This window comes from Leucoraja erinacea, chromosome 12, assembly GCF_028641065.1.
Source record: "Leucoraja erinacea ecotype New England chromosome 12, Leri_hhj_1, whole genome shotgun sequence".
Lineage (NCBI taxonomy): Eukaryota > Metazoa > Chordata > Chondrichthyes > Rajiformes > Rajidae > Leucoraja > Leucoraja erinaceus.
Genome location: NC_073388.1, coordinates 31,906,386 through 31,919,281, shown reverse-complemented (window position 1 = coordinate 31,919,281; position 12,896 = coordinate 31,906,386). Strand labels below are relative to the sequence as shown.

Here is a 12,896-nt window from a genome sequence, read left to right as displayed (position 1 = left end):
TCATGATTAAAAGTGTATTTTCACATTTTAATGGGGCAGATGGCACAGTGTTACATGATCCAGTTGGAGCTTGCTTGTTGCGACCTTTTTGCCTTACAACTGTGTTATTTGCAGAATATCATACTGCCTATGAGATAAAATAGGCAGGAATAGGTTGTTATCATATATCATTACATACTGTTGGAATATGGGCTGAATTGTGTTTAGTTATGTTTGGCAATATTCTTGCTGGCCAACGTGTTTGACTTCATTCCCGTAAATTGCAACATAGAAGTCCAAGATGAGTTAGAGTTCAGATGCATTAGATCTCTCTCTCTCTGGAATTGGCTAAATGGTTAAATGCACTTCGAAGACTATCAGCAGGAATGAGCTGGTTAATCAAACCCTCGTTCATCAAGCGCTTTACTATGATTTCTGGATGTTGAGTGAATGGGCTGATGATGATTGCGGTTCAGCTGAATGTGTACCAATGACAGCATTGTCTGAGTACTGCAGTATGATTACTGAGACTGGGATGCTCTTGGTTCTCAATTGGAGGTGACATGGGTTGAACTGTTTCCCATCAGTCCAACTCCAGCAGGAAGCCGCTTGGAGGCTCAACATTGCAGCAGGAGAGATGGAAAGAAATGTCAAAGCAAGGGGATAGTACTGCTGGACATCAGTCAGCCATGAGGTAGTGAGTGGTTTGGAGAAAGGTTGGCAAGGCTGGGAACCGTTTATGTGGAACAAAGTTGAGGAGGTTTAATCAAGTGTATGCAATTATGTAAAGTGAATGTAAAAGCCAGTTTGGCAGAGATCAATAGAAATAAGGCGTGATAATTGGTAAGATAAGTAGAGGAGAGATTATGGTGGAGGGGGGGGATTACCCTGAGAGACATAAATACATCATCATCCTAATTCTCACAATAGGTGTATTGTCGATGCTCAACAATTTGGATGGGCAGTCTACATTGCAAATCTGTTTCATACCAGCCTCTCAAAGCAAGCAACTCCCTGAGCTTGATTGTGGTAAGCAATTTCCACCAGTGAAGGCAGTAGAATGATTTCCTTAAATTCTTCATGAGAAAATGTGAAATCCTCACCAACTCATGCAGATCTTTAAATGAAGACCACCCAAGAAGGCAGAGAAGCCACTGTGCACCCTGATCTCTCCGACAGGAGCACATGGAGGCCAAGCATAAGTAGCTGAAGGAGCGAACAGGAACTTAATCACCATTGTTTTCACTACCATTTCTCATCAAGCTCTGCCTGTCCTTTCTGCGGTGGAGTCTTCAAATCTCACTGAAAACTCATTATAAATTTCAGGACATGCAGAACTTGAGTGGAACCATGCCATCTTCGCCTCAAGGCACTGCCAGAATGAAGATTTGGACACCTTGCTGTTACCTATGAGATTTGCACTGTTTTAAAACTATTTCATTATTTCCATATGTTTATCATACCCACATGTTTTTAAAGAGCTTACTTACTAATTTATCACAACAATGAAGGTTTTATCTCTAAAACTGTTTATCTTCCACTGTGTTTGGTTCATTGTGAGTCACTAAGCGCTGTCTGTCTTTCACGGGTCCCTTCCCATGTCACCGATAAAAGAGATCTGTCTCAAAAAAATACTTAAACATCAATCAACTGGAAAGGATAATTCTTCCTTTAATACATATTTTGTGATAGAATGATAATGATTCAATTCTGTAAGAAATCTGATTTCCTTCCAGGAAAATAACACAACCAGCAACAATAACAGATTCAATAAGAATAATGAAAAATTAAGTGTTGAAAGCTTTTAGCTTCCACTTTTTAGATCGAAAATCACTGAACTGTATATTAACAGACCTACAGGCTTGTCTGGGCTTTTGATTTTTAACATCATTGAGCAATGAGCTAAATCCAACTGCAGGGCATTATATATCGATAAATGTGTAACCAACTTGCCGCAGAGAAATGTTTTAGATTTGCTGTTCATATTCTGAGCTAGCTTAGAGTTAGTGAACTCAACAAAATTTCCCAGCTTTCATTGAGTCATAGTCATACAGCACGGAAGCACACAGCCCTTTAAACCTTTCCTGCCCATGTAGGTGTCCAAATGTAATATAAATAGAAATATATAATTTCCATGGATCATCTTTAATTGAGAATGCCGAACTGCTTTTCACGGGGTTAAATGATCTACATTAGCTCCTGAATGCAAAAATAATTGGCTTATGTATAGCATTAGCCTGTATTACACTTTTTCACAGGTATTCTATGATACATGCATCAAGGCCGAGTCAAAATTAAGTGAACCATTCTAATTCTGCCATATTATTTAAAAAATATTATACATAAGTTGGCTGCAATTTATTCAATTGTGACCATTTACATCTACAGTATTGGGTTTAGGTTTGAATTTGAAGCAAAAATGCACCTTCAAAAATAGGACAATTGGAGCAAAGTGATAACCTTGAAATTAAATATTATGAATGCTATTGAAAAGAAACATTCAAAGGTTCTTACAAACTGGTCTTGGGAAAGAATAAAGAAAAACAAATTGTGCCTTTTATAAGAAAATAAATTCCCAAGTTGTTTTGTAGCTTGTGAGCCTGCTAAAAGCATAGACAGTCTGCCAGCATGACGATCTCTCACATTGAAAAAACTAATGGATAGATGACCACTTTTCAAAATAAATATTGATGGTTAAATACTAGCCATTGCACAGAGCAGAATGCCAATAATATTGTCCAATAGAATGGTAATGGATTTTATACATTCACCTGTGAGAGTAGATAGGGTCCCAGTTTAGAGCATTAGTGAAAGAAAGCAGCGTCAAAAACTACACTCAAGTCAAATGTTAAGGTGTGTTTCATTGTTACATGTTCCAAACTAGAACAATGAAATTCTTACTTGCTGCCACTTTACTGACACGTTAAATGCATCGACTTAACATATGAATATAAAATAATTATCGGTTATATTAGGTAAACTAGATTGTAATAATGCAACCCGAAACATAATCCATAATGCTTTGGTGCTGAGGTAGGATTGTGTTCAGGATTGTGCAGCAGGGTGGTTCAAGAGCTTGATGGTTGATGGGAAGAAGCTGTTCTTGAATCTGGAGGTAATGTTTCTCAGTGGGATGAGTACAAGTTGAAATGAGATGCTTCCACTTTGGGCAAACATGTTAGACAATGCATTAAAACAATCTAGAAAACATTTTTATCTATTTTGTTTCAGTGCTCACCAACCCAAATTATTATTTAATAATTGTTCCAACATTGGAGAAACTTGTTCTAATAAGGAGAGTCAACTTCAAAACATTCAATATTTCTCAGAATTTGAGATAATAATCCGCCCCCTTGTTTTTGCCACCAAATTGGATAACCTCACATTTATCTATAGTATACTGCATCTGCCATGCATCTGCCCACTCACTCAACCTGTCCAGGTCACCCTGCAACCTCCCAACATCCTCTTCACAGTTCACACTGCCACCCAGCTTTGTGTCATCCTCAAACTTGCTAGTGTTGCTCCTAATTCCCTCTTCCAAATCATTAATATATATGGTAAACAGTTGCGGCCCCAACACCGAGCTTAGCGGCACTCCACTCGCCACTGCCTGCCATTCTGTAAAGGAACCGTTTACTCATACTGTTTGCTTCTGGTCTGCCAACCAATTTTCTATCCATGTCAACACCCTACCCCCAATAATACAATGTGCTCTAATTTTAGTCATCAGTCTCTCGTGCGGGATCTTATCAAAGGCTTTCTGAAAGTCTAGATACGCTACACCCACTGGCAACCCTTCATCCATTTTACTTGTCACATCCTCAAAAAATTAGTCAAACATGATTTCCCTTTCATAAATCCTTGTTGACTTGGACTAATCCTTTTACTGCTATCCAAATGCCCATTATTACCTCTTTAATAATTGACTCCAGCATCTTTCCCACCACCAAAGTCAGGCTAACTGGTCTGTAATTCCCCATTTTCTCTCTCGCTCCTTTCTTGAAAAGTAGGATAATATTAGCTATCCTCCAATCCACAGGAACTGATCCTGAATTTATTGAACATTGGAAAATGATCACAACTTGATGATTTTAACTTGACATCATTATGTTATCAGCAAAATAATTGTTTGTATGAAATCTTATAATAGCATCATTATCAATAACATTGCTGGACAACAGAAAATTGAAATTCTTTTTATTAAAACTACAGGAGTTAAATCTGATGATCTGTTTAATCATGCAATTGAGTCAAAGATGTTTTTAATTAGCATATCATCAACTTTCTTGCTATTAGCACATGCCATGCGGGACTACAAGACTTTTACCCTTCAAAGGACCCTTCAAGCGTATTATTTGCAAAAAGCACGACCAATCTATACAGCTTAGCGCTGCACAATTAGTATGTTCTCAATCATTAGCAAAGTAGTGGAAGGTGTTTTTGACAATTGGTCTCATAACTTATGCACAAGTCCACTCAACCCTGCCTTAGTCCAAACATGGCTAAAATAGATAAATTCCAGCGAAGAGGTGGGGTGCTTTTGACATCAACACAGCATTTAAGTGGAGTATCTACCTCATTGGTGAGCCTCGGACTATCCTTGATCGGATTTTGCTGACTTTAACTTGAACTTAACATTATTCCTTTATCATGTGTAAGATGGAACTGCAGATACTGTTTTAAACCAAAGATAGACACAAAAAGCTGGTGTAACTCTCAGCAGGACAGGCAGCATCTCCGGAGAAAAGGAATAGGTGCTATTTCGGGTCGAGACCCTTCTTCCCTTAGCAAGGTATCTATACACTGTAAATGGTCCAATTGTAATTATGGATTGTCTTTCTGTTGACTGGCTAGCACGCAACAAAGAGCTTTTCACTGTACCTTGATACATGACAATAAACTAAACTGTACTATGTAGCTTGAAAGAGCCCAAGTAAAACTGAGCCCAGTGAACATCAAGGGGAATCAATATAGTCAAAGGTTTTTTCCAACCAAATCATTACCTCTTCTCTCAACTACCATTGAGCAGAATATGCAAAAGCTTGAAAGCACATACCACCAGACTCAGGAACAGCCTAAACAATGTTTGATTCCATACAAAACTCTTCAGTACCAGAAACTGTCCACACTTGCATGCCAGAAGATGTTGGTAATAGTGAGCTAATTAGTGGTGTGCCTCTCAAATGCCAATGACTTTCTCTCAGATAAGTGAATGCCATCTGTCTTTGACAATAAATGGCACTCACATTACTGAATGTTCCTCAATATTTAAGGAAAGGGGGATGGAAAAGGTCACCAGAGACCAACTGTACCAGACTAAAAACATTTGTGGCTATAAGAAAAGTCAGGCCTGGCTGGGTAAATTGGGGCAAGTAACGTCTGGACTCCAAAGCCTTTCCACCTTTACAATGACTTAAGCAAGGCCTTTGACAAGGTCGTGCATGTTGGGCTAGAATGTTCGATCACATGGTATCAAGGGTGAGCTAGCCAATTGGATACAAGGTAGTAGGAGCCTGAGGGTGAAACTGGTTTCAGATCGGAGACCTGAGACCAGTGATGTACTGCAGGTATTGGTGCCTGGTCCATTTTTGATCATCATTTATATTAATGATTTGAAGCAGAATTTAGCTGACATGGTTTGTAAAGGTCATCAATATAAGTAGTGCGGCAGACAATGAAGATTATCTAAAATTACAACTGGATTTAGATCAACTGGGAAGGTGGGCCAAGGATTGACAGATTGAATTTAATTTTGACAAGTCTGAAGTGTGAAGTGCTCCGTTTCTTCCATCCAGCCGTCCGTCTATCCATCCGTAATTGATCTTGAAAAGAATGGGTATCTGTAAAGGCATGTAAATCTGTTTCTGCATAGCTTGTCCATACCTACTTTAAACATGTAGGCCATGAAAATGCAGGATTTCTCAAAGCCCAATACACCACTCAGAGTTAAACAGTTCAGAACTGGACCCAGTGACAAAAGGGACAAATCAGGAGGCAGTGAGGGGAGGTTGGACTTTGGTAGAAGCCCTGGGCTGATGGATAGTTATCAGTGTCCCAGGGCAGATGTGTTTCAGAAAAATGTGGACTTACTTTATTCAAGACACAATATATACGTTTTGTACAATATTATTTAATTCAACACATGCCTGATAGGGACAAGACTGATATGGACATGTATGTAAATACAAACTGTGATAGTAAATGTGTAGGAAAGAACTGCAGATGCTGGTTTAAATCAAAGATAGACGCAAAATGCTGGAGTAACACATCGGGACAGGCAGCGTTTCTGGAGAGAAGAAATGGGTGATGTTTCGAGTCAAGACCCTTCTTCAGACTAATATGTTTTGTGTCGAGACCTTTCTTCAGACTGAAGAAGGATTTCGACCTGAAACGTCACCCATTCCTTCTCTCCTATATCACTGCCTGTCCAGCTGAGTTACTACAGCATTTTGTGTCTATCTGTGATAGTAAATGGTCAGTAAAATCATGGAGTTGTGCAAGTCCAATTAGAAATGGTTAATCATGTTTCTCTGTGGGAAAACATTATTTCTATACAACTAGCACCACACATCTAGAAAAAAATTGTGTTACATATTGAATTACGCTCAATAAGCCAAATGCAACATTCGGGAATTAATGCTTAAATCTTAAAACTTCAGTTTTAAAAAACACCTGGCTCTTCCAAATAATATTCACTTGTTGATTCCGGTTCTTTTACCCCCCAGTCTGGGCCAGGAAAACACTGATTCGAGCACTGTAGTCTAAACCCTATATTCACCGTGGGGCCGATTTCTGATCCACTCACTCGAGCCCTTAGCAGCCTCGCGCAGACAGAACAGAAAAGAAAGATGACACACGCCAACAAACCGATCACCAATTTATGCAGATATACAGTGGGTGGCAACCCTTTCGCCCAATCACAGATAGCGGCGGGGAAATACAGTGGGAGGCAACCCTTTAGTTTAGTAAGAAAAATAGAAACTTCTTCAGTGGTCCAGACTTGGTGGCGACAAATGGGTCACATGATTTCCACGAATTGGGTCTCCACCCCGTGATGTCACCACCCCCAAATCTCAACAGTTACCTTCCATTCCCAAAGCACCCCCATTCCTGCATATTCACATTCCCTCTTTTATCATTCCATGATAACTCTTCATGTTCTCTCTAGTCTAATCTCCTGAGAGCAGTACATTGACCCTCATGCTTAAAGGATTTACTTGGCATAGGGACTTTTTCTCCCTCCTTTTGGCATACATAATTACATGATCTTCACACAAGTATGGTGATATGACAACAGTCCATAATTCAGCAGTCTATAATTATGATCAACAATGATGATTGGTGAGGTTATGCCAGGAGCACAAGATATCCGGCCAGTCGAGTAAGTCTCCATTTCCCGAATTCTCCCTCGCTGTTGTCATCATATTGCAGTGCGTCTCCTTCACATGGGTGTTGGATTCCCTTGGGGTCCTTACGTCAGCATACTCTATTCATCATGACTCCAATGGTTACCAGTATCCCAAGGTAGATGAGCAGCAGCAGTGTGTCCATGGTGACTCAACTTATCTATACTGGGAAGAGATTTCTCAAAGAAAAGAAGAGGTTAGCAGTTTAGGTTTGAGGCGCAATACTGACAATCTTACAATGGTGAAGGTGGATCCACACATTTCTTCTTTCCACCTTGGCAGCAGTTGGGGTTGTGAGGAGGACCTGATAAGGTCTTTCCCACCGAGCATCCAGTCACTTTCTTATCCAATTTTTGACCATTATATAATCACCAGGTTCAATTTTAGATGGAGTGGTTAGAGGTGGGAGTTCAATGTATGCAGCTCGTACCCTGGAATGTAAGTCTCTCAATGCCCTGGTTAGTGATGAAATATAGTTAGTCATTTCCATTGTCATGTGGCGAAAATGAACGGCCTTTGGGGTATTCTGGTTCCACATGGTTCTGAGTGGACGGCCATATATAATCTCTGCTGGGCACAATCGTGCCTTCCCTGCTGGGGTACTGCGCATCTGGAACAGTGCCACGGGGAGTAGTTTAAACCAGCTAGCCCCTGTTTAAGCCAGTAATTTGGCGAGTTTGTTTTTTAGTGTTTGATTGGCTCGTTCAACAAGTCCAGCAGCCTGCGGCCAATCAGCACAATGTAACTGCTGTTGGATACCCATTTGAGTTCAAAATTCCTTATTTACCTGTCCCACAAAATGAGGGCCATTGTCAAAACTCAGCCGAGTTGGGATCCCATACCTAGGAATCATTTCTTTCATAAGTATCTTAACAACTGTAGAGGCTTTGTTGTCTGCGGAGGGTGGACTTCGATCTTTACTGAAAGCATCAACGATAACTAATACATATTTATAACATTGACATCTTTCCAACTCAATGTAGTCCATCTGGAGGGTCTCAAAGGGACCCATGGGTAAGGGTGTTTTCCCATTTTCACAAGGTATACCATTCCCGAGGTTATGTTGCTGACAGATCAGACAATGATTACTAATCCCCTGAGCCAGAGTCTACAACTTTGGATGTCACCATGTAGCTAGAAGTGAATCACTGGTTGCTTTGGCACCACAGTGAGTTGCAAAGTGTATACAATCAATAACCCACAATGCGAGTTCATCTGACATACATGTTTGTCCTGCCGAGGCAACCCACTATCCCGACATACAATCAACTCTACAACCGAGTTGCTTCCACATTTCTATATCTTGGCCAGGAGCATCATCCTATAATCTAACGACGTATTGGATGGTTGGCATTGGTTTTTCCCAGGGAGATTTGCCTTTATCTATATTTTTAGTCTTCCTCATCATTTTAGGTCCAACTACCCTGCATCACCGGGACATTTCTTTTGCTTCGTGGTCAGCACGGTGATTTCCTATATCTACCAATGTTTGGCCCATAGTATAGGCAATATATTTTATAACGGAAATTTGTTTTGGCACACATCAAGTCTTTCCACACACAATTATCTCCATGCAACAAGATAATCGGGGCCCACGCACACAATTCACACAGCATATTAAAGTGATTTTACCTCCTTAAGGGAGCAAGTAATAATAATACGTGCAAAATCACACAAACTTAAGCAAGAGCATAAGCAACTATGATATGAGAAAATCACACTAACTTAAGCAAAAGCATTCCATATGAAAACTTTAAATTTAGCAAAATTTAGAGCAGAACTTTTGGATTGCACAGTCAATAGACAATAGACAATAGACAATAGGTGCAGGAGTAGGCCATTCGGCCCTTCGAGCCAGCAACACCATTTAATGTGATCATGGCTGATCATCCACAATCAGTACCCCATTCCTGCCTTCTCCCCATATCCCCTGACTCTGCATTTTTTCATAGCCCTATCTAGCTCTCTCTTGAAAGCATCCAGAGAGCCTGCCTCCACCATCCTCTGAGGCAGAGAATTCCCCAGACTCACAACTCTCTGTGAGAAAACGTGTCTCCTCATCTCCGTTCTAAATGGCTTACTCCTTATTCTTAAACTGTGGTCCCTGGTTCTGGACTATGCCAACATCTGGAACATGTTTCCTGCCTCTAGCGTGTCCAAACCCTTAACAATCTTTTATGTTTCAATGAGATATCCTCTCATCCTTCTAAACTCCAGAGTGTATAAGCCCAGCGGCTCCATTCTCTCAGCATAAGACAATCCCGCCATCCCGGGAATTAACCTTGTAAACCTACGCTGCACTCCCTCAATAGCAAGAATGTCCTTCCTCAAATTAAGGGACCACAACTGCACACAATACTCCAGGTGTGGATTCACTAGGGCTCTGTACAACTGCAGAAGAACCTCTTTGCTCCTATATTCGACTACTCTTGTTATAGTCCTGGAATATCACAAACGCATCTTACCAATGTTATTACGTTCTCCCACAGAAATAATTTTTACAGTAAGATGACAATTTTACCTTAGTACTGATCCCCTAGTACTGACCTGTTTAATACTGACCCACCTCAGCATTGATCTTTGAAGTAATTTGCCATTTTCTGCTGACCAAATACCAATGCTCAGTAACCCTTTGTTACTGGCCCAATAACAATCCTCAGTAACCCTATGTTTTACTTCGGAGTCACGTGAGTGACTTCGTGAAGAACCCCGCTTCCACGCATGCGTGTCATATCGCTACACGCATTGCAACGAGTCACACAGAGGGGAACGGCGTTCCCCAAGCGGGAGAATTTGAAAGTCGGGAACAGCAGGTAAGAGACTCTGCGTTTTTCCCTCTTTTACTACTTACTTTTAGGTGGCTGCGGAAAGCCGGCGGGGAGACCCGTGGAGGGCGAGCAGCCAGCAGCAGCAACAGCACGAGTTCCCTGGAGGGGAACAACCTGTGCCCGACTTTGCTCCCGCACCGGCAAAATTCACCTCTCGGCCGGGCGGGAAGCAAAGTAAAGAGGTCCCGTATGCCAGTCTCAAGCGAGACTGACTTGGGACCAGTCGGTAGCAGCCAGCGCAGAGGCTGCGGGACAGACAGCTCGGACCAGCGGTACCGGGGCTCGAAACGCTCAGCGAGTGCAGCGGCACTTATGGAGTCGGAACGGGACGTCCGGGCTGAAAACCTTCTTCACAAGGTAAGGGCCAGGGGATCTATAGGAACAGCCGGGGTTACCGGCTGCGGAACTGCCGCGAAGGACCAGGCCCGTGAATACCGGGGTCGGTCCGAGCGGCTCAAACCCGCAACGGAGGGAACGACGGTCACCAGCGGGAGAAGGAAAGTCGGGAACAGCAGGTGAGAGACCCTGCGTTTCCTTCAACTTACCTTCTAGGTGCAGACATGGACCGGGTCCATGTAAGCTGCAGAAGGCCGGCGGGAGAACCGCGGAGGAGCGGCAGTCGGCAGCAGCAGCAGCAGCAGTGGCAGCCGGCAGCTGCAGGAGCACGGGCAGCTGCAGGAGTTGCGGGCAGCTGCAGGAGTTGCGGGCAGCTGCAGGAGTTGCGGGCAGCTGCAGGAGTTGCGGGCAGCTGCAGGAGTACGGGCAGCAGCAGTGACACTGACAGCTGCAGGAGCGCAGGTTGCGGCAGGAGCTGGCAACGGCAGGAGCTGTAACGGCAGGAGCTGGCAAGGAGCTGGCAACGGCAGGAGCTGTAACGGCAGGAGCTGGCAACGGCAGGAGCAGCATGGGCACATCGATTCCCGGAGGAGGAAAACACCTGTGCCCAACTTCGCTCCAGCACGGTGAGAAAATTCATTTTCAGCAGCAAAGGACTTGGCAGTTGACTGGCTGCAATCTACTACAAGGGACCAGTATGTGAGTGACCAGGTGTAGTATCTGTTCTTATCAGTTTAATATCTGATACGTCCCTTATCTAGGGACCATATATTAAATAAAATCTATAATAGCTGTTATCATCAGTTTTAATGTCTTATATGTTCCTTAGCTAAGGACCATATAAGTAGGAGTGCCCAGAATTGAGGGCATTAGAGTGGGGTTGACCGGCTGCAACGACCGCAAGGGACCAGTACCGTCAGTACGGGGGTGGGTCCCACGGGTCTAAGATAAAGGAGCAGCCAGGAGCGCTGAGAGCGTTGGAGCCGGGTTAAAGGAATAGATGGAATCAGCTGTGCCAGTTATCCTCCACACCGGCCATATCCACTCCACGGAAGGAAGGACAAGCTGGAGAAGGAGGACCGTGGAACAGGGGGCAGCCAGCGGCACTTGGATCAACCGTAGTGGGATCAGCGGTGCCCGATGTCGGCCCCGCACCGGCCAGCTCCATGCGGCCGAGCGGTAGGCTAGACACAAATCAAACAAGGTAGTGGACTGAGAAGGGTCCGACTTTGCATAAAACCGCCGGCAACCAGCGCCCGAGAGGGCTGGAGCGGGAAGAAGCGGTGTATGGAGCCTTGCTCCAACGTGATAACCCACAGCAGTACCTCTTTGAGGGCTGCACAATGCTTCTACCCCATCAGAGGGGAGCACTGTGGGTCAGTTCTGGGTTGACTTGCAAGAGGGGTCCGCAGAACAAAAGACAAGTGGGCAGCAGTTAAGCCCCACATGGGTACCCCGTGCGGGACCCTAGAGATCTCTAACTCTATAAAAAAGAGTAGGCAGGACCCTGATGGGCCAGAGCCTGGTAATACAGCATCCCATGATCCTAACACAGCAGGGACTCTGCTGGACATGGTGGCTGATTACTTTAACCAAGTCAAACATGGGTAGACTTGGATCCAGGATGGCAATAGTATTACTATATGTCTGGCCACAAACGCCAACAGGGAAAAAATTTACAGACACTGGCCAGACATCTGCCACCTGGCAACGGTAAGGCATTACGGGTGCCCAGTGTAAACCAATGCATTTGGCAGCATATGGGGACGAACATCAGGAACCAGGACCTCAAGATCCAGAGAACCTTAAAGGGATTGACGGAAGGCATCATAGAATACACTCGCACCCTGGACTAAATGTAGGTAACCAAAGACCATCTAGACGCACTAGCTCTGTTTAGTAATATGCAATATGATCTGAACTACACATGGAAGGCGGCCATTCAGCCAGCACTGGGACCCCAAAAAATGCTACCATTTGCAAACAAAGAACCGTGAGTGGACAAAGCCAAGACACTGGGGCTCATCAAGGCCAGCGCAAGGGCCTATTTTGGAGCATGATACCGGCCACAGGCAACGCCATAAATAATGTGGCTCATACCAGTGGCAGTGCTAGAAATCAATAACCCGCAGGATCCTTTTTTAGGGTATGGCCAGGGCGGCCACCCTGGAAGATGCGGGAACCTCAACCTCCCACACAACCCCGAACAAGAGATATCAAACCAGAACCTCCTTTGTCAAATAAACCAAGGAAATAACACAACCACCGGTAACCATGGAGGTAGGTGGGTGGGGTTTTCTTCTGTTCAAAATAGGGACCTATGATGGTAGGGGAGGTTACAACA

The 12,896-nt window shown here is 43.6% G+C and overlaps 1 pseudogene; it reads left to right on the top strand.

Annotated features, from left to right (window-relative positions):
• Positions 1 to 11,229: 11,229 nt before the first annotated feature.
• Positions 11,230 to 11,401, top strand: LOC129702438 (U2 spliceosomal RNA; annotated as a pseudogene).
• The last annotated feature ends 1,495 nt before the right edge of the window (positions 11,402 to 12,896 follow it).